This window comes from Lipophrys pholis, assembly GCF_963383615.2.
Source record: "Lipophrys pholis genome assembly, chromosome: 6".
Classification (NCBI taxonomy): Eukaryota; Metazoa; Chordata; class Actinopteri; order Blenniiformes; family Blenniidae; genus Lipophrys; species Lipophrys pholis.
In genome coordinates this window covers 5,913,580-5,939,885 of record NC_137629.1, presented here as the reverse complement: position 1 = coordinate 5,939,885, position 26,306 = coordinate 5,913,580, and the positions used below count along the sequence as shown (strand labels likewise).

At 38.9% G+C, this 26,306-nt stretch overlaps 1 protein-coding gene across 3 annotated transcripts in view; it reads right to left on the bottom strand.

Moving 5' to 3' along the window:
- Positions 1 to 26,306, bottom strand: part of diaph2 (diaphanous-related formin 2) — a 391,029-nt gene that overhangs the window by 115,025 nt on the left and 249,698 nt on the right. The window lies entirely within an intron of this gene.

The following is a 26,306-nucleotide window of genomic DNA, read 5'->3' as shown; positions in this document are numbered from 1 at the left end:
TTGCATAACATGGGCAGCTTATTCTGGGTCTATTTAGATAGTTATATTGCTCTGAATGTTTGCAATCCAAACATGTTTGCCATACTTTTTATCAAAGTGTTTAAAATCAGTAATCGGAGCCGAGATTTGTGCGTGCAATGTGCGATGCACAGAACCTCCTAAAGGCAGGATCAACAGCATCAGCAAAAGCATAAAGAGAAGAAGTACCCCATAAAGAAAAAAATGTATATGTTGAACTTGTAAACAAGTCATGTGCGCAATGCAAGATGCTAAAATGTGGTTTGTGTTTGGAGATGATAAGAAGGTCTTTGCTTCAGGATTAATGAATAAAAGAGTCCCAGGTTATAATTTGAGATTGACATCACTGCCTGGATTCCACATTATGTTAAATGCGTTGTATTTGAAATGTAATTTCAGACTAGACAGAGTTGGCAGCTGCTTCTGCAGCGACAAAACAAAGTTGATGAGAGCAGAAATTGTGAGACAGAAAACCAAAACAATCAGCGGAAAAACAAAACGGAAAACAAAAAAAAGCTGCATGAAGAAAACCACAGAGCTGAGTGATAACTCTCTCTGGGCTGGGTGACCTCTCATGATACCTTTATTCCTTAAAAAACTTGTCACTTTTAATCCATCATAACTAATCTGAAGTTCACCAAAGCAGCAGTGTTTATTCAAAGAAAACCCAAAAAGTGGAGGGTGTTTTTTTTTTTTCATAAAGTGTAACTTTACCCGCGGGTCTGACCCTGACTTTGCCAACAGCGCTCATTCTCAAGACGGCTAAAACATGTGCAGGGAGAGGGAGGGTTGAGCAGGGGTGTTGAGGTGGGAGTGTGTCTGGGAGGGCAAGGGGAGGGGCTAAAGAAGAGGACTTCTACCTCTGTCACAGAAAGACAGATTTAAGAAACATCTATGTAACGGGACACTTTTCTGATGTGGATAACCTTCAAACAATCCCCTGAAGTAAGCAGGATTGGATGACCACGCTGATCCAGAAGTGTTAGCTGCAGATGGAGAAGTTTGATCCCTCGAAGCTGAGTACTGCAGTACAACTGTAGCAACACTCTACTGGGTTTTAGGCCCCCGTTTGCTCAATTACGCTTCAAGTGAAAATGCATTGTTTCGCAATTTTGTTTCAAAACATTGCGTTTACAAAGCAATGTTTTGAAAATTAGGTCCTTTTAAACAGAAATGGAAGAAACGCTGTAGTGAGCATGTTGGGCCATGAGCTGGTGCTGTTGTTTGTTTTTGTAATGAAACCACACACACGTACAGACAGAACAATACACTGTAAACATTAACAATGACAAATACATGGACATTTGTATGGAATATGATGGAATATGAGGAAGTTGGATTGCTATTACGGGTGACTTTGAGCTATAAAACTACCAAGTCCCAGGTGAATATGACCTGGGAGTCATGACACTCTGGAGGTTACCATTTTTGTTGCTGTTCATCTACTCGTACATGTGCAAAAGAAGTATGACTAGTACTACAGCTTTTTTGAAAAGTTGCCTTTTGTAAGAGTGTGTTTTCAGTGGCGCCGACCACTGTTGTCATGGAAACGGAAACCCAATATGTAATAGCAATAGGACTGCTGAATATCCAATGATTGTATGGATGATGAGATCAGAATATATTTGAACACTTCTTTGCACATTGTTTGGCCTTTCAAACTTCACAGGCAGGAATTGGCAGGTATACTCTCCACCAATCAATCAATCAATCAATCAATCAATCAATCAATCAATCATTTTATTTAGAAATATGTATTTCATTGATGTTTAGATTTGCATTGAAAGGTTGATTATGAAAGGCCAAAATATACACAAACTATATAAATGTAAATTGTCTTGTCAAGTGTTAAATTCTTACAGCCTCGTTCACTCCACATTAGAAACGTTTGCTTTTATAAAAGTTCAAATTGATCACCTGAGGACTGAAAAAAACAGAAAAAATGAAACATATAATCTATTCATCTTAAAATTGCTGGTTTCCACCACAGAGTCCAAAAGGGCCTTCAGCATGAGCAGCATTACACAGGTTTATAGTTACTCTGATTCAGTTGAGAAACACTTGTTTATGTGGGAGAAGCTTCAACTATGGAGATTTTTTCAAAAGTGTACGCTTACCTTGGATTATTCTTTTGACAACCTTGAGCTGAACACAATGCTATCTTTGGGACTTGTTTCACAGGTACACTATGTCAGATAAAACAACCCAGAACTTTTTTTTTTATCATGATCATTTGGCATTCTCATGTAATTTCAAGAGGAAAAAAAGCTGCTGGTTTCTTAGTGATATGAAAGGAAGACTGATGGAGGGTTGTCATTAACAGAATTATTCAGGTCATCTGTCTGGGTATAATAGAGGAACAACGTGTTCTTCATTGTCTTAAATAAAGTGTTTTTGGGGGGAGTTTTACAACGTTACACATTCACCAGAAAAGCATCTTGCTTGACTCCCTGTCTCCCCCACATCCTGTATCTTAGTCACTCTTAGTTCTCCTCTTTGCTCAGACTCCCTTTTCCCCCATCCTGTCATTTGGCTTTGTCTTATGCTGCCATTTGTAGTGCAAGAGCTCCCTCTGTGAGAGATACTGTTACAGACAGAGGAGACGCTTCATGAGGCCGACAGCCTCTCAGTCTTACACACACATTTCACGGCAGCTACATTTCTCAATTTAGAGTCCAGCTTTTGTTCAATTCAGTTTTAAAAACAAAACTTGTCTAATGGATGAGAATGGTACAATTGTTCTAAGTGAATCAGTGAGGTGAAGTTTTGTTTCGCAACAGTCAGCAAAGTTTAGAACTGTAACTGCCTGTACTATTTTTGTAACTGGCAAGGAATCAGTATTTTCTTATTTGCAGTAAATGATCACAATGCTTTAAAAACACAAATCTAATATTAGAATCAGATCTTCTTTTGTAAATGTCACTGATATTCAACCAGCACTTTTCTTAATGTGTGCTTTTTTGCTTTTGTAGCTTTTAAATTTGTTGGAACAGATGTCTTTTTTCAATTATTGCTTTGACCAGTAAGCATATTTCAGAAATGAGATATTCTAATTCTCAAACGTCTGCACATGTGTGGTGGTGCATGACTCATGAGGAGAGTGTGAGGGTGGCTGATGACTCAAGTACTGTGTTGGATCTCTGTTTTCTTACTGTTGATGAACCACTGGGGGGACATGTGCTCCCTCAGCCGCCACCTGTGGTTCCAAAGAGGTAAACATGTTGTTGCATTTACTTCTAAAGAAATACCACAACACAGTGCACGACTCTGAAATCTTTCTTTCGGTAATCGTCTGAATATGCCGTTATAATTTGAAAAAAATGGCTACTGCACATAAACAATTGGAGACTAATTTGACAGAGAATCAAAGATCATATTTGGAAATTTAAAATACTGTTTGCAGTAAGACATATTTACTATAACTTAGAAGCCATACAGATAACAAAAAAGAGTTTGATTTGTTTGACATATTAAATACATTTTATAAAAGTCCCTCGTAAATGAGGCTAAGATGTTTTAAAGATGTGTTAAAAGAAGAACACAGACAAGCTGACACTTTAAAGCTGATAATGACATTTGTCCACGTTTCCCTTCCGTGACATACACTATTTTAGCCCTCTCTCACTCCTGAAGGAGAATCTGAATCTCTCCTCAGTCAGTTGACAGTATGCCTCACGTCATGGCCCCGGGTGGACCAGACTACCCAGGAGCCCCACGGTTCAACAGTGAGGAATGTTTTCTCTTAATCACTTCTGTGTTTGATTTACACCATCCATCCTCTGAGACAGCAATCCTTTACATTCTCCAAGTATTGCTCTGTGAACTGTGGTAATCATGCCAATTGCTGCTATCGCCATCTCTGATTATTGATGAGATTTAGATGGGAATTATGTATTCAGGGGGAAGAGGAGAGGCTGCCAGGCTGCTCTTGATTGGCACTAAGCTCAGCAGTCATACTGAAGAGGCATCTGTCAGATGGTGGGTCACATCCCCTCGGCATACCGGTTTTATCTTGCAGTGCAGATGACTGGTTATGGTAGTTCCCTTACAAGAGAATCAGAGCAGGGGATGGGGAGGTAACTGAATGCATTAAATAGGCAAACTGATGAGAAGATGTGGAGCAGGGCACAAGGTATTTGGCGGTGACAGCAGGAATACATTTTAAATTATTCAGGTGAAGGTACAGTCCTCTATCTGAATGCAGCCAAGTTTGCAGGATACTTTTGGGAGTAACTTTTCCACTCATTTCTGAGTATTTTCATTTTGTGCGTATCTCAAATAAACACACATTTGAAAACATTTTACTTTTTATTTTTTTAATTTTTTATTTAACTAAGCTCAAAGTATTCTATTTTATCTAACATGTGACTGTTGACAATGTTTCTGGGGGTTATCAGCCTTTAGAAAGCAGATTAATTACTTCCCAACAACCTGATTCTGTTTAAATATATTAGGTTTGATTTGTCTAGTTTCTAGTTAGTATTAAGCCAAAACACAGGAGCCTTTATCAAAACCAGACAATGCTGTCTTATTCGGGGACAAATCTGAGAATAAATCTGATACTAGTTTATTTTTAGCAATGAGTGTCAAAATATGCTCTCACTATATATTAAGATAAATGTATAGATAGATACATTTAAAATATCCGAAAATGCACATATGAAGGTTACATACTCTATACATGTTCCACTTCTGCTTTTAGTTGTGCTGTGACCCACATGTAACTGCCTAAATTAGGATTTCCGGTGTCCCTTCTATTGCACTAATAAAGTAGATGGAAGACATTCATATCCCTTACATGGTGGGAAAGGTCAGATCAATTCCAACACCCACAAAATCTGTCTTCATTTAGCCTCAACCGTATAAAGAGGACATAGCATCCCTTCAGGAACACATGCTTAAATAAGTGTACAATCATGAAGTATTTAAGGCGGGATGTGTTCAGTATTCATTTGGCTGCAGCGTTGACATGTCTTTTGTTTTCTATCCACATGAGACAAGACTCGGCGCGCACGATTGCCGAGCCATAAACACAGCCCCTTTCCACCTCAGGCAATCCTTAAACTCATCAGCAGGGTAATGAGACTTTCGAGCTAGGAGATGAATTAACTGGCAGATTTTTCTTCTTCTTTTATTTTTTTTATACCCCCCCATACAGAGCGGCTGAATGTGGTATAGGGAGCAATCCAGGACTGTGATGTATGCAGCATGACCGGCACCCACGTCGTAACATAGTGGAGTTGAAGAAAATTGATTGGCTTTTGCTGGAACAGTATGAGACAATCAGGTGTGTGCATTAATCAATGTGTGGTGGGGGGGGAAAAAGGCTATCTGAAAGGCACTACAGCAGTGAAGGCTGCAATATAAAGCATGCGTGCACAAACATACATACAATTAGAAATTATTACGAGGGAAAGAATTCAATATATAAACTCAATGTTAGAGTAATTTATGTGTATCGCAGGAGAGACCAGCATGATGCTTCAGTAAATGCAAAGGGCAGGACTATGCGTGGGAAGCTGGTGAAGGATCATGTTATTGTTGCTACGCTTTGCAACATCTACTAGTTTGTCTGGCAATCCCTACAGACAGGGGTGGGATCACTGTGCAGTAAGATGCAATGACCATACCACTGTAGGAGCACTTTAGTTAAGAAGCTAAGCTGGGTTGTGCCCAGTACGTTTTTGAATACGATGCTGTCAGGTTACCTCTTCAAATGTGAGGATGGTTATGGCTTAGAAAGTATACAGAGGTTGACAAGAACATTGTAAACAAAAACATTTGAGGAGTGTACCAGATGCAAACTGCCAGAAGACTGCCAAAAAACATGAGGCGCCTCAGACTGCAAAAGGCATACAGTGCCGGGGTGTTTGTGCTGTTATCTTGTAGCCCAAGGCAGCTTCATTGTGCGCTCCCATTTAACCATTACTTAAGGGGGTTTGTAGCTTGCAGCCAGTCAGACTATTATAATAACCAACAGCTTTAGGCTTTGCTGAAAGCTGTTATTGCCCTGAATGTACACTACTACTGCATGAATATAGGTCACCAGGAAAATGAAAATTTAACCTTCAGTGTGCCAGGAATATGTCTGTAAAGCATGCCCAGAGGGGATCATTACAACAAAATGACTCCAATCACGAGGGAATTGTTCTGTGGACTAAGTTAAGGGGAACTTTCTTTATATTCAATTTAGGCAATATTTATTGGTGTACTCTGATTTGAACAGCAAGTGATGTCAGAGTTGAAATATAGTTTGACTTACAAATAAAGCCAGATGTAATGAAAAATAAATTTTAAATTGTGTCAAATCATCGTCTTTTGTCATAATGTTGAGACATTAGGCCACTTTGTATGTACTCTACACTTCATATAGCGAAAAGAGCAACATAAGGTATCGCCAACAGGCGAAAAACAAATACTTGACAGTTTTTGACCGTTCGTATTAAGTAGCTGGCAACATGCTTTTGTGTACATCTTAAACAGGATATTAAAAAAAGAAAGACCAAAGGTTGTAGGCATGTCAATTATAGAGTTGGTGTTTGAGACAACATTGTGTCCACCTCCCGTTATTAGAAAGAGGACTGTATTTGTTGAACAGCTGACCTGAATAACTCTGTCCCCATTAAACCAAATAACGGAAACGATGACTCAGCCAGAAAAGAGGAAGGCTCAGTTTGTACAACAGTATTATTAAAAGGTTAAGGCTTTTCATATAGGGAAATACAAATGGAGGGGAAAAGCTCCATGTTATTACCCCATCGGGGCTGTTTCAGCTGGCATCACAATTGTGTACCATTTTTTTTAACCCCCATCATCATTGACTGCGGGTGGTCAGCACTTGCAGGACAAGAAGACGTCATAAAACTTGACAGACAACAAGGGGCCTGTATGGAGGCAGGTGGGTAATGTCCATCCTGCTTCATATAAGCAAAGTCATATTCTGGCTCTCTACGGGTTTAAAGCTGCCTGTAGTGACCTCTTAAAGTGCAAATTCTCTACTGAGCATTTCTCGAAGAACAGTGGGTGGTTTTGCTTAGAATACCCTTTTTGCCTTCCACAGAGTTGTTGGACATATGTCAGTACACAGGGCCAAATAATAGTGAGCACTGAAACACATTCAGCAGATCTTCACTTCATGCTTGAGAAACACTGCTACGATTCTTTTCTGCATTTGATTAAGTCAGGTTGGAAACTGGAGCCCAAGGGCAGAAACAGGAGATTATCATGGTCTACATCTAAGAAGAAAGCTTTAAATGTACCTATAAAATGACTCTAGTCATTTTATGGTAATAGTCTGCCTGATTAGGTATGAGGCTATTGCCCACTTTGCTTAGAAAAAGGTACCCAGTATTAAGTTGGTCATCTAACTGGTGTAAAAGAGTTAGGGAAATTCACCTATGCTGTGGTGACTCATAACATCATGTCCTGGTGGGACCGGCTATTGTGGAATAAAGATTCTCAAGACTGGTCCACAGGCGAGGGTCACACAAGCTGGGGCACACTTTGATGCCGGGGTAAATTCAAGTCAAACACAGACTAGGCATCTTTTGCTAAGGTTTTTCACACACTGTGGCAAATTATCTCTGCTGGTGGTTGGAGAAGGCTGGGCTGAGGACAGAGTCTGAAGTAATAAAAGTATTTTGCAGCTGTGTCTTCACTTCTTTCATATGGCGAAAGCATATCTACTGTAAGTGACAAAATTTGTGTATCCACCTGACAGTCAAAAACACACTGCGCAAAACATGTCTTTCTGTTTGAGTGAGGTGGTCAAAGGCCGGCAGCTTCTGGCTGAATTTCTGGAGTTGTAAAGATGTATTGCTACCGCTGGGTGAGACGGTGAGATGAAGTCCAATGAGTAAACAGATGATACTGCAGGCAAACATTAAAAACTAACTGGCCAATTTAATGACAAATAAACTTGAGTGTGACTGGTGGTCAGTGATAAAATTCGAACTATTTTGAAAGTATCACTTTGGAAAACTTTGCATCATAAATATGAACAAAACTGGACCAGAGGCAAAGCAGCAAAAATTTAAGCAAAGCCCTCTTCATGTTTGGGGGGGGGGGACTGTACAGGGGAAGCTGGAAACAATAATGGGCTGACATGAAACATAATCCCCTCTGTCTGCGATTTTATTGGCAGCCCCTCCAAAGAATGGTGGCTCCCCTATTATGACTTAACACATCAAAATCGCAGCATAGCACACACAGAAAAGGCCACCTGATGATAAACACAGCAGACAGCGTCAGAGGCTTTATCTCGTGGCTGCCTGCAGCTCGACACAGGTTCAATTTGGCCTGCAACAATCGATTCTGTCCCTCCTTTCCTCTGCTTCAGTTCGTGGAATAAAAACAGACCTTTCGGTAAAGAGCAGGTCTCAGCTGGTATGCCATGTCAAGGAAAAGGGAAGGAAAACTAGCGATAGCAAGACACCTGAATCTTGGTGGACCAACAGGCTGGTATGCATATGTGGAATCTTTTTTGAAATAAAACTGGATGTCAAAATCCACATAAATGTATAATAATAGATGAATGAAGTAGATCTATTCTTCAGAAATCAACTTATACATGACATTGGGAAAAAGCAGACCATAATGATAGTATATAAAAAGGAGAGCAAAACTTCACAAATCAAAGAAAAAGGTCATATCAGTCTCCTGTTGCTACCCTTTATTGTAATTGTTCCAAGATTTTGATGAAGAAAGTCATGCAGTGAAATATGTTGGGTACTTAACCCTGATTCCATTACTTAATTCAGTTTTTCTGATGGCGTTGCCCAGAAAGATCAGCTACTTTATTCACTAACTTATTTGTTATTGGAAGATCAGAGCAACACCAAAACATGACAAACACACAGTTCAGAAGCGACAAGTAGTATTTGTGCTTGGTTAATGAACCTAAGTAGAGCCTTCAGGTATCTCTACTTCACTTGAATATTTACTTTTTTGACAACTTTTTACTTTTACCGCATCATTTTGAAAAACAAATATCTGTACTTTCTGCTCCCTACCATTTTAAACAGTTTTTTCCATCTTTCAGGTTCTTTGAATGATGAATCTCAGTTTCAGTGGAAAGGTGAAAGCAGCTGGTGGTAACATTTATCCACACTGACGGTGCCGTTGTTGATGGATTTTAAAAGTGAATCAAGTTAGATCAATGATGGTTTAAAAACAAGACAAGACTCACAAAACAAATTCAACTGATAAAGGTGCAAGATACTTCAAAAAGCCTTGTTTATACTCAAATTTAAACAGTAATTGTTACTTAAATTAATCGATATTTTTACCAATGCAATGAGTATCAATACTTATATTTAAGTAATGTATGTGAGTACTCTTCCATCTCTGCTACAGTCAAAATGTAAAACTCAATGATTTAAAGACATAGAGACAATGAAGAAATGTACATATGGATTCAATATATCTGGTTAGATATCAAATGCAGTGGTAAGAAAAAAAAAACACAAAATGTTTCCATCCAAGTCATATCTACTGATTCGGTGTATTTATGTGGACTTCCAGTAGCTGATTTTTAGGGGAATTCAGACTCCTCTTCTGGGCCATATTTGTTCTAATTCTGCAGTAAACAGCACCTTTAGGATCACTCAGGAGTGGATTCAGAGCTGGTCTCTGGCCGTTTCCCTCTAAAGGGTGGATTTTTATTTTCAGAGGCTATTCTGTATTTGGTATTTCGATTCATTTCCCCACTGAGGTTCACAGTCCTGCTGCAACTTTTACCCTCTTGTGCAGACATTATCCTGTGGTGTGATGAACTTCTGAATCTACTTCAAGGTTGGTAAAAGGTTAAAGTCCTAAAGTAGCAAACATAGTTACATATCTGGATGTTTTCACCATCGTGAGGAAATGATGCTCTCATATTGGTAGAGTTTCATGAGTCAACGAAGTTCTCCCAATAGTATTTTTTAAAGTTGATATTTGTTGTTACTCTCAGCTTCTTGTTTTTCCACCTGAACCTCTTTGGAGTCAACGAGGCCGGGAGCCAGGAGTAGCTACATTATTTAATCATTTCCATTTATGGATAGTTTGTCTAACTGGACTGGTGAATACCATCTGCCTTTCAGAGCACTTTGAAAACCCTTTCAGTATTATAACAATAAATAATTGATTGAAGATCTTTCAAAGACATATTTCTTTCATGTGTTTCTTGTAAATAACAAACTCGTAACATTTTTGCAGTTCTTATCAGTCAAAGTTGAATAAACTTAGATAGTTGTTTATGAGCTATTGGATTGAACACATTGTGTTTGTCTATACCTGTGACTTGGCTGTAGACCAGATGACATTTCCAGACTTGTTCATGCAGAAAGCTCGGAAAGTTTAAAGGGTTCTCCGATTTTACCTTGCCGCTATATGCGCTATGATGCCTGGATGAATTAAGTTCATTGAAAGAGACCAGCGCTCCGTGCCTAATCCCAGCTGGGAATGCGAAACACTTTATACCTCTCCCTCTCTCCTTCAACTTGAAAACAAAGTTATGTAAATGTTTAGCTTGACCTTGTTTATTTAGTTATTCACAAAATTTACTGCAGTATTTATAGCTGCAATGGGTATAATACAATAAGTTAATTAAGCATATATTCATGACAGACTAACGTGATGGATTTGTCAAGACTATCCCTGAAGGTAATCTTTAGAAACAATTATTAAAACACACCATAAATTCAAAGTATCCTCAGACACTTCAGGTGTCTGCTTCTTATCATCAATCAGTGCCATTAGGGAGGCATCGAATTGATGATGAATTCTTTCTGCAGCCTGGAAATGACCGCAAATATATAGGCTGAACTGCGAAGCAGAGTATTTAATGCCAACAAGGAGTCATGTAACAGATGGTATTGCCCCTGGAGAGCCCCAATCTTACCATCATGGAGCCAGTCTGAGATTGCATGAAGATGCAAAACAACTGAGAATGATTCAAACTTTAGGAGCTCCTCAAGTTTCTTTTAAATAAACACTTCAAACTGCTGCCGGTATGTTCCACTACAATAACTTTTGGTATGGTAAAAGTCAAATGTTCCCACCACATATATGTAGTTTTTTTTTTCTTAAATCTCTGCTTAATAGTTGTGCCAAACCTTCACACATTTGAAATATATTTGCAGGGTTATTGACTTAGATCATTAGTGTAAAACACATTTTAATTCAGGGGCCACATGCAGTCCAATTTGATCTTTACTGGGTCGAACTGGTAAAATAGTGCAATAATAACCTTTAACTTATTCCTTTGTTGTGGTGCAGAGTATACATGTTGGAAATATCTATATTGTCACAAAACCAAACAATTACTGCCAAAAATGACTACATTCTCAACATAAAGCCAATTTTAATGAAGCCTTCTGGTTCAAAATGCAGTGAAATGTCAAAAAAAAACTCACACTGACAGCATGAGTTTGAGAAACGAGGTAGCTAGCTTCCATGACAGCATTACCAATATCTTCGCTCTGGTCTTAGTGTTGTATTGAGTCTGCTACTCTTCAGAATTTTGTTAAAACAAAAATCTATGTTTTCTTTGAAATGTGTAGCATTTGCTTGGTGGTTTGGAGGCTGACTTGGAGCAGGCCCGTTTTAGCTGACAGGCTGTGTATAAGGCACCCTTGACTTAGATTGAACCTATGATTTCACATTCATAACAGTGTTGTCATTTTCTATCAAGTACCTGAACACATGCTTTGGCGTATTAACATATCAAAATACGTCTTTTCCTGTTGGTATGGGAACGAGCCGCCATCTTGTGGTTAATTTTGTGCTTAAAAGTGACATTGCAGCTGGGTCTCTCTATTTGAAAAGGAATATAATCATTCCCACAGCTGAAAGGAGAACGGTTGAGAGTGATATCAGATTCATTACATGGGAGAAAAACACTCCGGTATGGCGGTGCACAATATATAGAGCAACCCTTTCATGACAATTATTAATACCCTGTCCCATTTATTCGCAATATCAACCTTCCCTCCAATGAAGGTTGTCCCTCCGATCAGTATGCAGACGACCTGGCTTCAAATCCTCAATTTCACATGCAAATGTGGTGCAACTGATTTAAATAATATTTGAATATGGATCACACAGTGTGACTCCATATCACAGAGCTGTACGGAGAAAAAAAAAAAAAAAAAAAAGATGGTGGAAAATGCAAATCATCAACATGTAAGAGAAGGTCATAGTCAGGACCTGTTAGATTTATTTTTCAAATAAAGATCTGGCTGCTAAATTAAAGTCATTCCATAAAGCCTGGGGGCAAAATTAGAAGAGATCAGAGAGATTTACATCATAAAGGCAAACAAACACAATATGGTTCATACTACAAAAAGAAAGCAGTTTCTGATGGGAAGGTGGATTTGGCTGGAGCGTCGTAAATGGAGCAACCTGTTTTCATTCTACACTCCCAAACACGCCAAGATGAGAAAAACAGGTGAGCGGCAAAATGCTAAAATCTACTTAAAAAAATTATTAACTAAAAAACGCTGCTTCCAAAAAGTAGGGCTCTGTGAATACTTGGGAAGCAAAACATGACATCAGTGTAGATGCAATGATTTACACACAAGGTTGCAACGATATATCAGGGATTACTTTCAAATTCACACCAGTGAATATTTTCCATGAATGGCAAGAAAACTAAAACGTGTGGCACTCGGAGTCCAAATGAATGAAAGATGACACATAAAGATATGCATGGTCCTGGCAGAGCCCGCAAAATAAGGAACAAAAATAAGAGTGCCATATAAATGTTGCAGTACAGGCAGTGGATGCCTGTGCACTGCTGTGTCTTTGCTCATCTCAGGGGTATAAATCACTGGTGATGGTGGAATCTTCACACATAGTGGCATGCATTAACTGAAAGGGGCACAGGGGATCCTGCTCCCCCGGGCCTAGTAAAACTCCAATGAGCAGCGCTGCTATGCTCGCCTCGGGCCACGCTTTTAAATTATATATCGATGACAGCCCATGATAAGAAAGACCCAATTTAGTATCCAAAATCAATTCCCACCCCCACTGACATGCAGGGGTCATTGAAAGCTGCCCCAATTCTTATGACAGCGTTTCATCCGAAGACACGTTTTCCCAAACAGTGGTCAATAGAGGCACAAGGAGTGAGGAGGAATTGAGAGAAAAACACAGGCAATGACCACCCAGTCAGTAAATAATCTGTTGCCTTTGTGGGTAAACAGAAGGTCTGCTATGATGTGTGCTTTCTCCGGGGCAAGGTGTGATTTGTGTGCATGAAACAAATAGGAGGAATAAAGCAAGATTGGCACAGACAGCTCCAGACTCCCGTCAACTGATTTTTTTGAAAAAATTGTCATGAGTCTTATTTGAATATTTATCAACACACAACCACTGCAGTGGTAAGTGAGGGTTTGCAAAGCACATTTCCATTCAGGAAACCACACGGAAAGTGGGATTTCAAATACATTTTTCTATTTGTTTTGAACAGGAAACAAATGGAGGATTCTGTTGTTTGCAATCGGTTGCACACAAGCTCTTTAGTCATGAAAGAATACCATGATAAGAGGATGAGACCAAGATGAACGCGCCACCAACGCCTTGACATGGCATGCCTAATCATTAAGAGATCTATGTCAAATGCTTAAAGCACATTTTCGGTTCACATTATGCTAAGACAAAAGTATTCAGAATCACACACATGCAGGAGTGATTAACGTGTTTCCTAAATAGTCCATGCTTGAGCTACCACCTCCATTACTGTGTTATTGCAAATTTTTAGTGTCCTACTGCATGTTCACTGTGCATAGTGAGTTTATTTATTGAGAAGAAAAGAAGGTCCAAAATGGGAACACCTTCATGTTGCTTTAGTCAGATTTTAACATTTCAAAGTCTTTTATAGTACTTTCTTGTGAAAATGTTCTCAGTATTGTGCCTTTGGTATTGTGACAAGTTGGAAATCGATTGACATGAAATTATTAAAGAAAGTAAATACTTCAGAAAACAGTTGGATCATGGGAGCAATGTGGAATAAAAAGTATAATTTGGTCACTCTAATAAATTCTGTATTCTAAAAAGTATTTGGCCCATTTCCCAAGCTTTAATTAAGTCAATGAAAACCAAATCAGTCATCCATGAATCAAAAATAAAATGTCAAATCCCACTTTTAATGGATGATTAAATAAATGAAAAAAAGAGAGATGTTCTCTGGTAGAGCATTTTGTTCAACCCCAAATGGATATTTAAAAAAGCGTGGCACTATTTACTGTATTTTCACGACCAAAAGGCGCACCGTACTAAAAGGCGCAGTCTCAGTTATGTGTGCCATTACTGCATTTAACACACACATAAGGCGCACCTGCTCATAGGGCGCGGGTTCCATGCCCACACTTCCCCCTTTAACGTTCTCATGGTGTCCGCATTACAACAACACACACACACAAGCATACAAGTGTGCGTATTTAAAAATAGAGCGGGAGCAAAACTGAGTTTGGTTGTGCTTTATTTAAGTATTGATTACAAAGTACTAACATTTTTTTTACCTGTAATCGTCATCAATCAAACCCATCGAACTCCTCATCCTCTGTTTCTGAATTGAACAGCTGCGCTAAATCTCCATCAAACATACCAGGTTCATTTTCTTCACTGTCAGAGTCACTTTCCGTGCCGTGCGGCTCCTTGGAAATGATGCCGGCTTTTGCGAAAGCTCGAACAACAGTGCCAGCAGACACGCTAGCCCAAGCATCTACAATCCATTTACAAATTGTGGCGTAACTCGCCCGGCGCTGCCTTCCACTCTTAGTGAAACTGTGGTCTCCATCGGTCATCCATCGCTCCCACGCCGCTCGCAGCCTTACTTTGAACGGCCGGTTCACACCGATGTCCAGCGGAGTTCCTTTGTCAGGCCTCCCGGAATGACAGCAAGCTCAGAGTTCATTTGCTTCACTTGTTTTTTCACATCGGCTGTGAGATGGGCACGCATAGAGTCACAGATCAACAGCGATGGTGATGCGTGGAAAAAACCACCTGTTCTCCTTACATACACCTCCCTCAGCCACTCTTTCATCATTTCCTCATCCATCCAGCCCTTTTGATTTGCCTTAATGATGACTCCTGATGGAAACTTCTCTTTAGGCAAAGTCTTTCTCTTGAAAATCACCATAGGCGGAAGTTTCTGTCCATTAGCATGGCAGCTAAGCACAAATGTAAAAGAAGACTTTTCGTGCCCCGTTGTGCGTATCGCTACCGTGCTGGTCCCCTTCTTCTCCACAGTGTGACTCACCGGGATGTCGAACGTTAGCGGCACCTCGTCCATGTTAGTGATGTGGCTGGGCTGGATGTGTTTGTCGGCGATGTGTTTGCTGCAGTAGGAGTGGAAGATGGCCAGCTTTTCATTATAATCCGCTGGAAGTTGCTGCGCTACCGTAGTTCTGGCCCGGATGGAAAAATGGCACCGTTTCATGAAACGAAAGCACCAAGACGGACCTCCTTGGAAATGTTCAATTTTCATTTCTTCTGCTAGTGTTACTGCTTTTAGTCGAATGGTGACCGTCGAAACGCTTCTCCCACTCGTTCTTTGTGCGATGATCCACTGCTCGAGTCTTTCCTCCAACTCGGGCCACCTCGCCTTATGTCCGCGGAAACTCAGCTGCGTCTTCTTCACCTGTCGGAGCTCGTTTTCCAGCTTCCTCCACTTGCGAACCATCGATTCATTAATCTTAAATTCTCTCGCGGCTGCTCGATTTCCATGTTCCTCCGCGTAGCTGATGGCCTTCAGTTTAAACTGTGCTTCATAAGCGTGTCTCTTCGCTATTTTCAGGGTTGTTAAAACAACGATGTTCTGCATAACGCACATACCCGTTCATTTATATACAATCCACGCCCACACTTCCCCCTTTAACGTTCTCATGGTGTTCCCTACTACGGCCGCTTTACAACAACAACACACACATAGGGCGCACTGCACCATAGGGCGCGCCGCACATTTTGAAGAAAATCTAAGACTTTTATGTGCGCCTTATAGTCGTGAAAATACGGCAGGTGAGCTCTGCCTTGCCACACACACAGACCATAAATCCTGAGTAGGGTGAGCATATTGTACTGTAGATGATGCTCTCTCAGGCAGTCAATATCAAAAATCCCTGTACTTGTTATTGTAATGTCTCATTACGGCCTTATCTGGAGAGTGCAGGGATCACCTCAGAGAAAACTCAATTTCCTGCTCATCTGTACAACAATCACCATCATTATCTTACTTATCAAAATAGGCTGACACTCTCTCTCTCTCTCTCTCTCTCTCTCCCAAAACAACATCAGAGTTCCTCTTTATTGACTAGAACGACCTGTGAATGACTTCTCACTTATGATGTCCAACCATTGTTGTGACAGGTCAAAGGAATCGTCTCCGCCGCACCTCATGTGTTATGTGCTTTTTATCAATGCACAATACATGCTGTATATCATACTTTATGATCATTTCCTGGGAGAATGCAGACGTCAAGGATTGTGATAATGTGCAAGGCTGGCAAATGCAGAACAAAGTCAGAGTGGAGAGCATTGCCTGCTGTACCTCTCGATACATAAACGATCAGTGGCACCTGGGGAACAGGTGCTGCCTCTCCTCTACAGGATGGTGAGATCCCATGGGAAATTCAGAATGAGGGTGAATACAGTGTGGATGTGCAAGATCAGTGGAAATGAAATGCAAAGTGGTCCCATTCATTAACGAACCATTAACATTTCCTCGTGCAACTGAGGCCAGATACATGAATTCATTTGAGGAGCTGCAGCTAGATTCTAAGTACATTACAACTATTTTAATGTGGTTCCGGCTAACTGCAGAGTGTAGAGAAATACAGTTTGCGTTTGAAATGAAAGTTCCTTTTTCACCTCGGCTCGTCGAACGCTCCCAGCACGGGAAATGGTCCACTGTGACAGGCTGAATTTCGAGACTGGCAAAAAGCATTATTCTCATTCCTGGTCCCTTTGTCAGCTCTCATTGAAATCTGCTGTCACGGACTGCAGCCTGATGCTAAGCAGGGCTGCTGGCCTCTCTGCATGTGTCTATCTCTGTCTACACTCATACCGGCTGGCCAAAGTGGTGATGCAAGAAATCAGAGGTGCAGGAAAACGGAGATGGACAGAAAGAACAAAAAAGACAGGGGGGCAACAAGAAAGAGAGAGAGTGAATAGTTGTTTTGGACTCACAATGAACTACTCATCCACCATGAAGTGAATACAGGAGAAAAAAAAAAAAAAGAAGAAGAAAACTCTCCAGAGCTCATCACTCATCCGGCGCTGGTGAAGCTCGACAGGTCTGTTTCCTGTTCCTAATATTCTTCATGACAGACTGTCCATTTACTTTGCTGAACTCGCTGATCCTGCTCTATTACTTCCAGAGTGCTGGAGATGAGTGTACCTTAAGCAACCAGTGAGAAAATAATTTCCATTTCCAACCACGGTGACAACGCTAAGATAGCTACTGGTCAAGTGTACTTGTGCTTGTACTGATGTGGATTGAATATCAAACATGTTTAACATAGAAGTGTGAATTTTGTACTTATGTCATTGGAGGCCTTGGAAAACTTTTTAAGTGCGTGTCTGTAGAACATTTGGATGTCAGGTGATACTTTATCATTCAATTTGCTCTCTATAGCTTACCAAGATATGCAGCTTCTCGAGCATGTGAGCATCACTGTTAGGAAGTAGTGTATACACTCTAGGTTTCTATTGTCTACAGACAATACGGGACTGTTGATATAGCTTGCTAATTGAAGTAATCTTTTGTAGTAATTGTTTGGTTTTGTGAAAATACAGACATTTCCATCACATATATTCTGACCCCCTGCTTGTAACATCTCTATAACCCAGCTGTGCCTCAACATTTCGCCAAGGCACATCCTAAATGTTCTGAATTACGTTTTTGAATATAGCATTGAAAAGAGAGAAGTGTTTATTTAACTTATTTAGTTCAAATATTAACACATCTTCTCTGAAAAGTACCAACTCCGCTTCTGAAGCCTGCAGATATCGACATATTAACTTGTTTGTAATTCATCGTGTTTCAAAAATCTGCCTGTCATGTAAATAAGTACATCTAGCAGTGCACACCAATGTTCACTCATATAAGTTAGAGAACAAAGTCTGGAGACTCCCAGGACTGTCATTATTTGTGCATTACTGAAGACTGTATCTTCAATAATACAAGTACCCCTTGCTAAATGCCTTTGATGTATTAATGATGAGTTCTTCAACACAGAGGAGAGTTGCTCGCTGCTTAGGTACTGCAACTAAACAAATGGTGGATGGGAATGTGTAGATTTAGCACAAGTGACCGCTGAAATGTAAACAAAAGTATCAGACACACGTCAAACCTTTAATATTTTATCGACACTTTGATATCCAGAAACCTCAAAGGTAACACAATGTTGCACAAACTAATGTTTTGACTCAAAGACTCACTTCCAATACAGAAACTCTGAAGCTTAGTGCAACAACTTTGTGCGGCTCCATATTTTGTGTCATGTTGTTTTTGTTGTGGCATTATATGGGAATGTTAAAGAGCCCATGTCTGCGACGATAACCCATCGTGGGCTGACTGTGTGTCTGTCAGTCACGTCTGCTTGAATCTTAGCTTCTCTACTCCTTTTTCCTCGCACAAAGTCATAATCTTAGCCAGACTGTATGGACAGCATCAGTGAGCTGCAATTTCCAAAGTTTCTCCACAGATTTTCAAAAAGCTTTAAATCCCAATTTTGGCTGGGACTCATAAGTACACAGAGACAAAGCCACTCCAGTGCTACCTTAGGTGTGCAGTCTCAGTCAGTGTATCACTGATGGGTGAGTGTCCACTAAGACTCACCGTTATTTACCCTCTGGGATTACAACCCTGTCTCGTTCAGATTTGCCATAGTCCTGACCAGGCTTCTTGGAGCCAGTACCTTTGCTTATCAAAGCATGACTTGTTTTCAAAACGATGGTACATCACATGTGGACTATGTGCGCAACAAAAAGGTTTGAGAAAAAAAAACAACAAAAAACACAAGCACACTTTCATATTCACCTACTTCCAATCTCTCACTTTATAAATTACAATAAAGTTGAAATGTGGCACGTCCGTGAGTCCTCTGCCACACCTTATAAACTCCCATGATTACAAGGCAAATGGAATTCCCAATGAGAATATTAATATGCACCTAAGTCAGATTGTCATTCAATTACATTCAAGAGAGAATGGAAAAGTTTGACTACAAATCTAGAAGGTGAAACTTAACTGACTGTGAAATATATTAGCATGCTTGTTATTATTTTATTTTCCAAGTGTACAAGTTGGAATTGTTGGTGGTCATAGCAGATTCATTTCAGAAATTGTGTCAACTGGATACAATAAAGCACCGATTCTCAGGGCTAGAACGTTATTGAAATTAAACTGAAGTAAAAAAGAAAGTAACACTGGAGGAGTTTATGAGGCACAGGTGATGCTGCAGCCTACTTCCTCAGAGAAGTGACACCTATAATTGTAAATTGCCTCATTTTTACCCACAAGGGAGAACGGCCTGGCAATGGATGGAGCCACAAAACCAGGTAAATAGGGCATTTCTTTAGTGTGGAGACAGGAATGCACTAAATTATACATTTCACAGGATACCTTTTCTATCTCTTTTTTTTTATTAGCTAGTGTCATAACAAAGACAAATGTTTACAACCAGGATTTTTCATGCAACAAAGAAATTGGAGATTTGTCATCACCAGTTATCCTCGACTGAGCTCCAAAATATTTACAACTAAGCATGGATTAGTTTTCTTAAGCTACAAATACAAAATAAAACAAATAAATGTTTAAATATAAACATTTAACAAAATCATTGGCAAGTAGCTTTGGAATATATTCATGTTTCCACAGTAATCTTTTTTTTTTTAAACTCCTGCCATCAAAAAACATTTGTAGTCACTGAAAAACAAGCACATACATTACCTCAAGTTTGAGTTTGGTGATATACTGTCAATGCTTTTTTGACATATAGCTTGATGTTGGACTTTTTTGCCATGGCATGACATATAGCTTGATGTTGGACTTTTTTGCCATGGCAATTACATTTTTGATCACCAGTTTGACAACAGCACTTAAAATGCAAAAGTGTTGTCGTACAATAAAATGTTATTGAGCAAAAAAAAAAAAAAGAAAAAAAGTGAAGTGAATTTGTTGTCGAGTCCTGTTGGCTAAAATTAAGAAAATGCACAAATACTTTGAAAGTACCTCAGAAAGTGTGACATTATTATATTTTGAATTTATTTTGAAAGACAAACACGTCTCTCTGCCAAAAAATATTGAACACCACAACAGCAATTTGGTGTTTGTGAAAAATTATGTTCATTCTCCACATGGCTCAAGCTTTTCTAGCTGCCTTCAGAAAGATAAACCCCCCACCCTGGACTGGCATGAGGGGATATTTTCTGAGCCCCATGATACCATGCAACTGCAGTGAAACCACAAGACAAATGATCCTTTGTGTGTCCCACCCCATCCAGAAAGGCATTTTGTCTACGTAATACAGAGCCAAGTACTGCGAGGAGTTTAAATGGGAAACGGGCACTGCTTTATTATGCTGCAGTGCCTTGAAATGAATGTGGATAATAGATATATTCACAGCGGTATTAATATCCTCGGAGTTCATCTTTTTTTTTTTTTTCTCCTCCGCTCATTCTCCATTTTCCCTCTCACAGGCTCCAAAGTACTTTGCCCTTGGCTATGCCTTATACTAAATAGATTTATGAGAACATTTGTGTCATATTTCGTCTTTTCCTGGATTGTCAAGACAGATTGTCAGTGCACCACTGATTGAGTGGAATCACTACACAGACTCAGTTCCTATTGTCAGGCCACACATATTCATCTCTGAGGGGAATTTAACAAGGAAAATTGGCCAATGACACTTCTCTCAAGGCTTTGCCACCACTATTAAGATGGGGTCAGGGGTATAAAAAGAGTCGGCTCTATGCCTAGATGTAAAATGATTAGAACTGCAATAGGAGTACATTCATCCATTTACGAACGAATGCATGTACAGATGAATGTATGATAAGCCACAACATTGAAACCAATGGCAGGTGACGTAATGCCATTGATTATCTCAATACAGCAAAACCTTTTGAAGGAGATCGACTTTGACAAGAGCCAGACTGTGAGATGAATGAGTCTGAAAAATGTCCAGTACGATGTGATTAGTGCCAAGAACAGTCCAAGGAAGGACAACCAGCAAAAAATCAACAGCTTAAGGAGAAGAAAAAAATCCCATGGTGTACATGGGAAGCAATGCCAAGTGTTGTCGCCCATTGATTTTCTATACCGAACCAACTGACTATTTTAGGGTCAACAATCAACCGGACTGTGAGAGTAATTAGCATATAATTTAATATATCATACAATTTCCAATTCAAACACATTTATCTCGGTGAAAACTTGTTTGAAGACTTATCTTGCCATTTTAGGCCTCGTTTAACACAACGTTTTGAGTGAAAACACATTGTTTTTGCAGTTTCATTTCAGAAAAAAAACGATCGCAGGGAAGTGTTTTGAAGAAGTTTTTTCAGTTAAAATCGTCATCGGGCAAAGGAGGCTTGTTTATAAATTGTTTATATGTATATATGTATATATGTATGTATGTATAGATAGATAGATAGATAGATAGATAGATAGATAGATAGATAGATAGATAGATAGATAGATAGATAGATAGATAGATAGATAGATAGATAGATAGATAGATAGATAGATAGATAGATAGATATAGATATAATACTGTTGTCACGATACCAACATTTCGGTATCGATACCACCATGTATTTTGATACTTTCGATGCTTTTCCAAATAAAAAGATAACACAGTTGCGGCCTTGTGGATGTAGCAGCAGCAATTGTTTCCCTTCTCTTCTCTCTCTCTCTCTCTCTCTCTCTCTCTCTCTCTCTCTCTCTCTCTCTCTCTCTCTCTCTCTCTCTCTCTCTCTCATTCCTCTCTTACCAGACTCTTACTCTTTGCTGCTCCGTTAGTGACGTACTCGATTTCTTTTTACGGAGTTTCCGTCTCTGCCGATTGTTTCACACCTCTCGGAAACCGGAGTGCAAAAAAAAAAAAAGACTAAATAAAAATAAAAGAAAGAAACCGGAGCACTGTTTTCCGCACTTTTGAGTGTCCAAAACATCTAACATCATACCATCTAACGTACTATAACACTACCAATTGAATTTCTGCTCAACGTAATATGCAACCAGTTTAACATGTTATATTTGCAGGGAATCATTTGATCCCACAGAAAGCATCGCAGAGGGCTCCAACTAAACTGCTGCACTGCTGTTTATTAACATTTTTATTGAGCGTGAGTGTAAGAAAGCACATTCAGTCAATTGATCTGGGTCCCTTTAAGAAACCTAGACCCCATAAATCACGCAACCCTTAAAATGATTTATTGGGAGAGATCCGAGGTGGCACGGTGGCATCAGAGGTTGATAATCTTTTTGCTGAGGTCAATGGAGAGGTGAGGTGAAATGTAGTATTAGTCGTTTAGATACAAACAATGAGTTCAAAACCTTTATTCCAGGGGTGGTGAGGCGATCATGACAGAGCGAGACGGACATCTCATCATGAAAATGTTGAACCTGTATCAATATGCCGATTAAATAGAACTGAAGGGATTCATCATACATGTCTTTCCACAAGCTCTATTTTTTATGAAAACTGAAAAACTGAAGTGACACTTGAGCAGATCTTCACAGACTGACGCAGAATGAAAAACAGTCAAGATCTTGTCTTTGTCTGTTCTTCAGCCTGTAATGATTTTACCAGTATTCTTCAATCAATGCTTTTAGAAATATGAACTATGAAAGGGAAAGTATAGTTTTTTTGTGGGGTTGCTTTTTCTTTTTGAAGAATACATTTCACTGAGTGGAGAAGTGTTAATTCAGAAATTACAGGACCACATAATTTAGCCAGACGTGAAAATGTTTACAATTACCTTCGGATGGAATTTGAAAGAGGTTCTCTAAGGCCCAAGACGAAACACTGAAATTCACTTAATAGGATAAATATAGAATGTGGACACATTGAAGTAGTTTTAACGAAAATGCATTTGAATGTTGCTTCTGTTTGCTGATTTATTTATTTTGGAACATCATTTAAAGAAGAAAGTTACATCAGACTAGAAAGTGCTCAGTAGCTTTGTGGCTCCACAAGGAGTTAAAAAAAACCAAAAAAAACAAGCCAGGAGTCAATTAAATAAGTTGAGGGGCAAAATATACAGAATGTTGGAAACAGAGGGAGGTTTTAAAATTGCCTGTTAGTCTTGAGCTGCATCAAACTATGCAAAGAGTGCCACTGTAGTATTTAATGATTTATAGAGCATTGGTCATGACGTGTATATGAATAAATGTGTATTGTTGACCCATGTTCGTCCCAAAAATGTGTGTAATAACGAACTATTGAAAAGGTCACACGCAAGTAAAATGTTAATTTTGGAATTGTTTGACAATGCTGATATGACAGTTTCAGTATCTGCATTTCTGAACTCAGTATGGTATGAAAAAAGAAGAAAATAAGGGTGAGAGGTTCCCATGATCCAAAAGATTACACCCTGTTAGTGTTTAGAGCAGCGATGTAAAACACATTTTAGTTCAGTTCAGCTCAGTTTGATGTTGCTGCAAAGTATAAAAACAAAAATAACGCACATACAAACATGCATGCATACATGACTTAGAACATTTAAAAATCCAATAGGTGTTGTTGAAGTGACATCAGTGCATATTGTGAGTAGCCCACATGTAACCTAATTTCATCTTGAGTGGGTCGGACCAGTAAGATGTGGCAAAATAACCTTTAAATTTAAACTTGCAAAATACAGTGAACTTCTCCTACAATTAATGCATTATGCATGCTTTTACAAACTATCAACCTGCATGTTTTATTTGACATTTTGAAAATTTACTTGGTGTTTTGGCCAGATTGGAGCCTCCAGTGAGCCAGTTTTGGCCCACAGGATTTATCAATGACACCCCTGTTCTAGAAATACAAAACATGTTTTATTATAGCGCGCTTATTATTGGGACTTTAAATGTGTGTTTGTAAGGCATATGCACAGAAAGAAATAAGAAAATCAATAAAGTTCTCCAACGCCTGAAAGTGGTTTGAACTGATGATGTATTTATACGGAGATGAATTGTTTAAAAAAATGACAGGGGGACTTTTCTTGGTAATGTCATCAAATCAGATCATCATTATTTGGATGTCAGAACAATCTCATCTGATAAAACCTTAAAGAATACCACAATTTTCTCATTTCAAAATGAATATCTTATTTTATGTGCATGTTTCATTAAGACCATGTGTCCACAGTGCATCATAACCCCCTCCCCCCAAAAAATAAAAAACCCTGATGGCCCTTCTCTTCTCCTGGTCCAGTGTACTCAGAAACATTAGCAGATTGATGCCCTCATCTTCTTACATAATCATGATCATTTTAATTAAAAGTGACCTTGATACAGGTAGGCTTTGATAAAGGCTGAATCCTAAGGGGACATGAACAGGTATTAGACTTTCTTTTTTTTTTTTTTTTTACTTATTGTTACCCTCTGGCTTCCATGAGGGAACCTACTTCTGCTCTCTGGCTAGTCTTTGAGCAAACTGTTTTCTGATTAACTTCAATATGGATTCATCTGTCTCAGGATGACTCAGGCTTTTTAAATATTATATCAAAATGATTGTGTCATATTTATTACCAAATCTTTACACAATACTTGATTTGATGGGAATCAAATAAGTCCTGTTTGCTTTGAGTGCAGTCTCAGTTCCTAGTTTTCTGATCATAGTGTATCAGCTATGTTAAAGAAAATTACCCAAAAAATAAATTGGACGGGCTATGTAGATGAAGAAACACAAAGACAAATCAATACTAATTCCTGAAAACAAGTTAACATTGCTATATATTGCATTATAATAACAGATATAACAATTGATAATAATGAAGAGCCCCACCTAAGTAAAAATATATATAGCTATTTTATTATATTACTGGGGTTAGCAATTTCAAAATTTTTACATTAGTGCAAGACATTTTCTTAAATTTTTTAGAATTAATAAATACTGAACTTTTATCATTATTATTATTATTATTATTATTATTATTATTATTATTATTATTATTATTATTATTATTATTATTGTGACCACAGTTTTATATTACACTTTACTTGTCGGAACAAAACATGCATACCTTTAAACGGGTGTAAAAAGCATTCTGCTGGAGAGAACAAGGTGACCAAGCAATTTCATGTGTGCTGGAGTCTGAAGCGGCCAATCAAGGAGTGTAAAATTATGATTTCACCCCCCTTGCTTGATTGCACTTATCGATGAGGAATATTAATTGTACAACTTTCATTTACCGTAGGTGACCATTTGATTACATTTGAATGCCCCCAAATCACTGTTAGCGTCACTTGAAGTCAGCACCTCCTCCCTCTGATGTCTCTAAACTGTAATCAGAAAAAACCAGCCAGGGCGATGGGCTTTGGTTTTCACAGTTTGTCTCACTTGAAGCTTTCTACAAAAGCCAGTACAGCTATATGGTGTTTTGTTTGACCGTTCACCAATAACAGGGATAAAGATGTAATACTCAACTGCTGTATGGCTTATACTTCCTATTATTGGTTTTATCCACCTTTATTTGGTTGGCGTGTTGTTATCAAAGTAGTCCAACAGTAAACATCAACTGTATTACAGAGGTAGTTTACCAGCCAGCAGGGTTTACAAATAAACGAGAAGCATGTTTCAAACTGTGCAATAAATGTAGTTTTATTAAAGTTAGTATTTACTTTAAAGAGAGACCTGGTTTTACCTGGAAATATAATAAAACACTAAGCTGCAAGCATGAGATTACTCCACAGAAAACCAAAGTGAAAATTAAGAACGAGGGGATTTGGGGGAAAGCTACACAGAGCAGCTATCAGAGGAGGCTACCATGCATAAATAGTTATTGACTTCATGTTAAGAGTGTAGAGTGTATTCAGCGAACCAAGGGGCAAAAGTAGCTTTAATTAATTTTCTTCAGCCAGTGTACCTGATATGAGACCAAACGCGTGTAAAGGATCTGCAGATAGCAATAAATAATTAATCAATGCTCTACTGGTCTCCAGGCAAGAAGAAGAAGAAAAAAAAAGAAAGAAAAAGAAATAAAACTCTCCAAAGAAACAGAACAGGCCATCACATGCCCTCTGATTACTGCGCTCCCCTGTGACCTGTTTCAAAGCAATTCTAATAAAACGGAGTGTTAAATGATCTTCA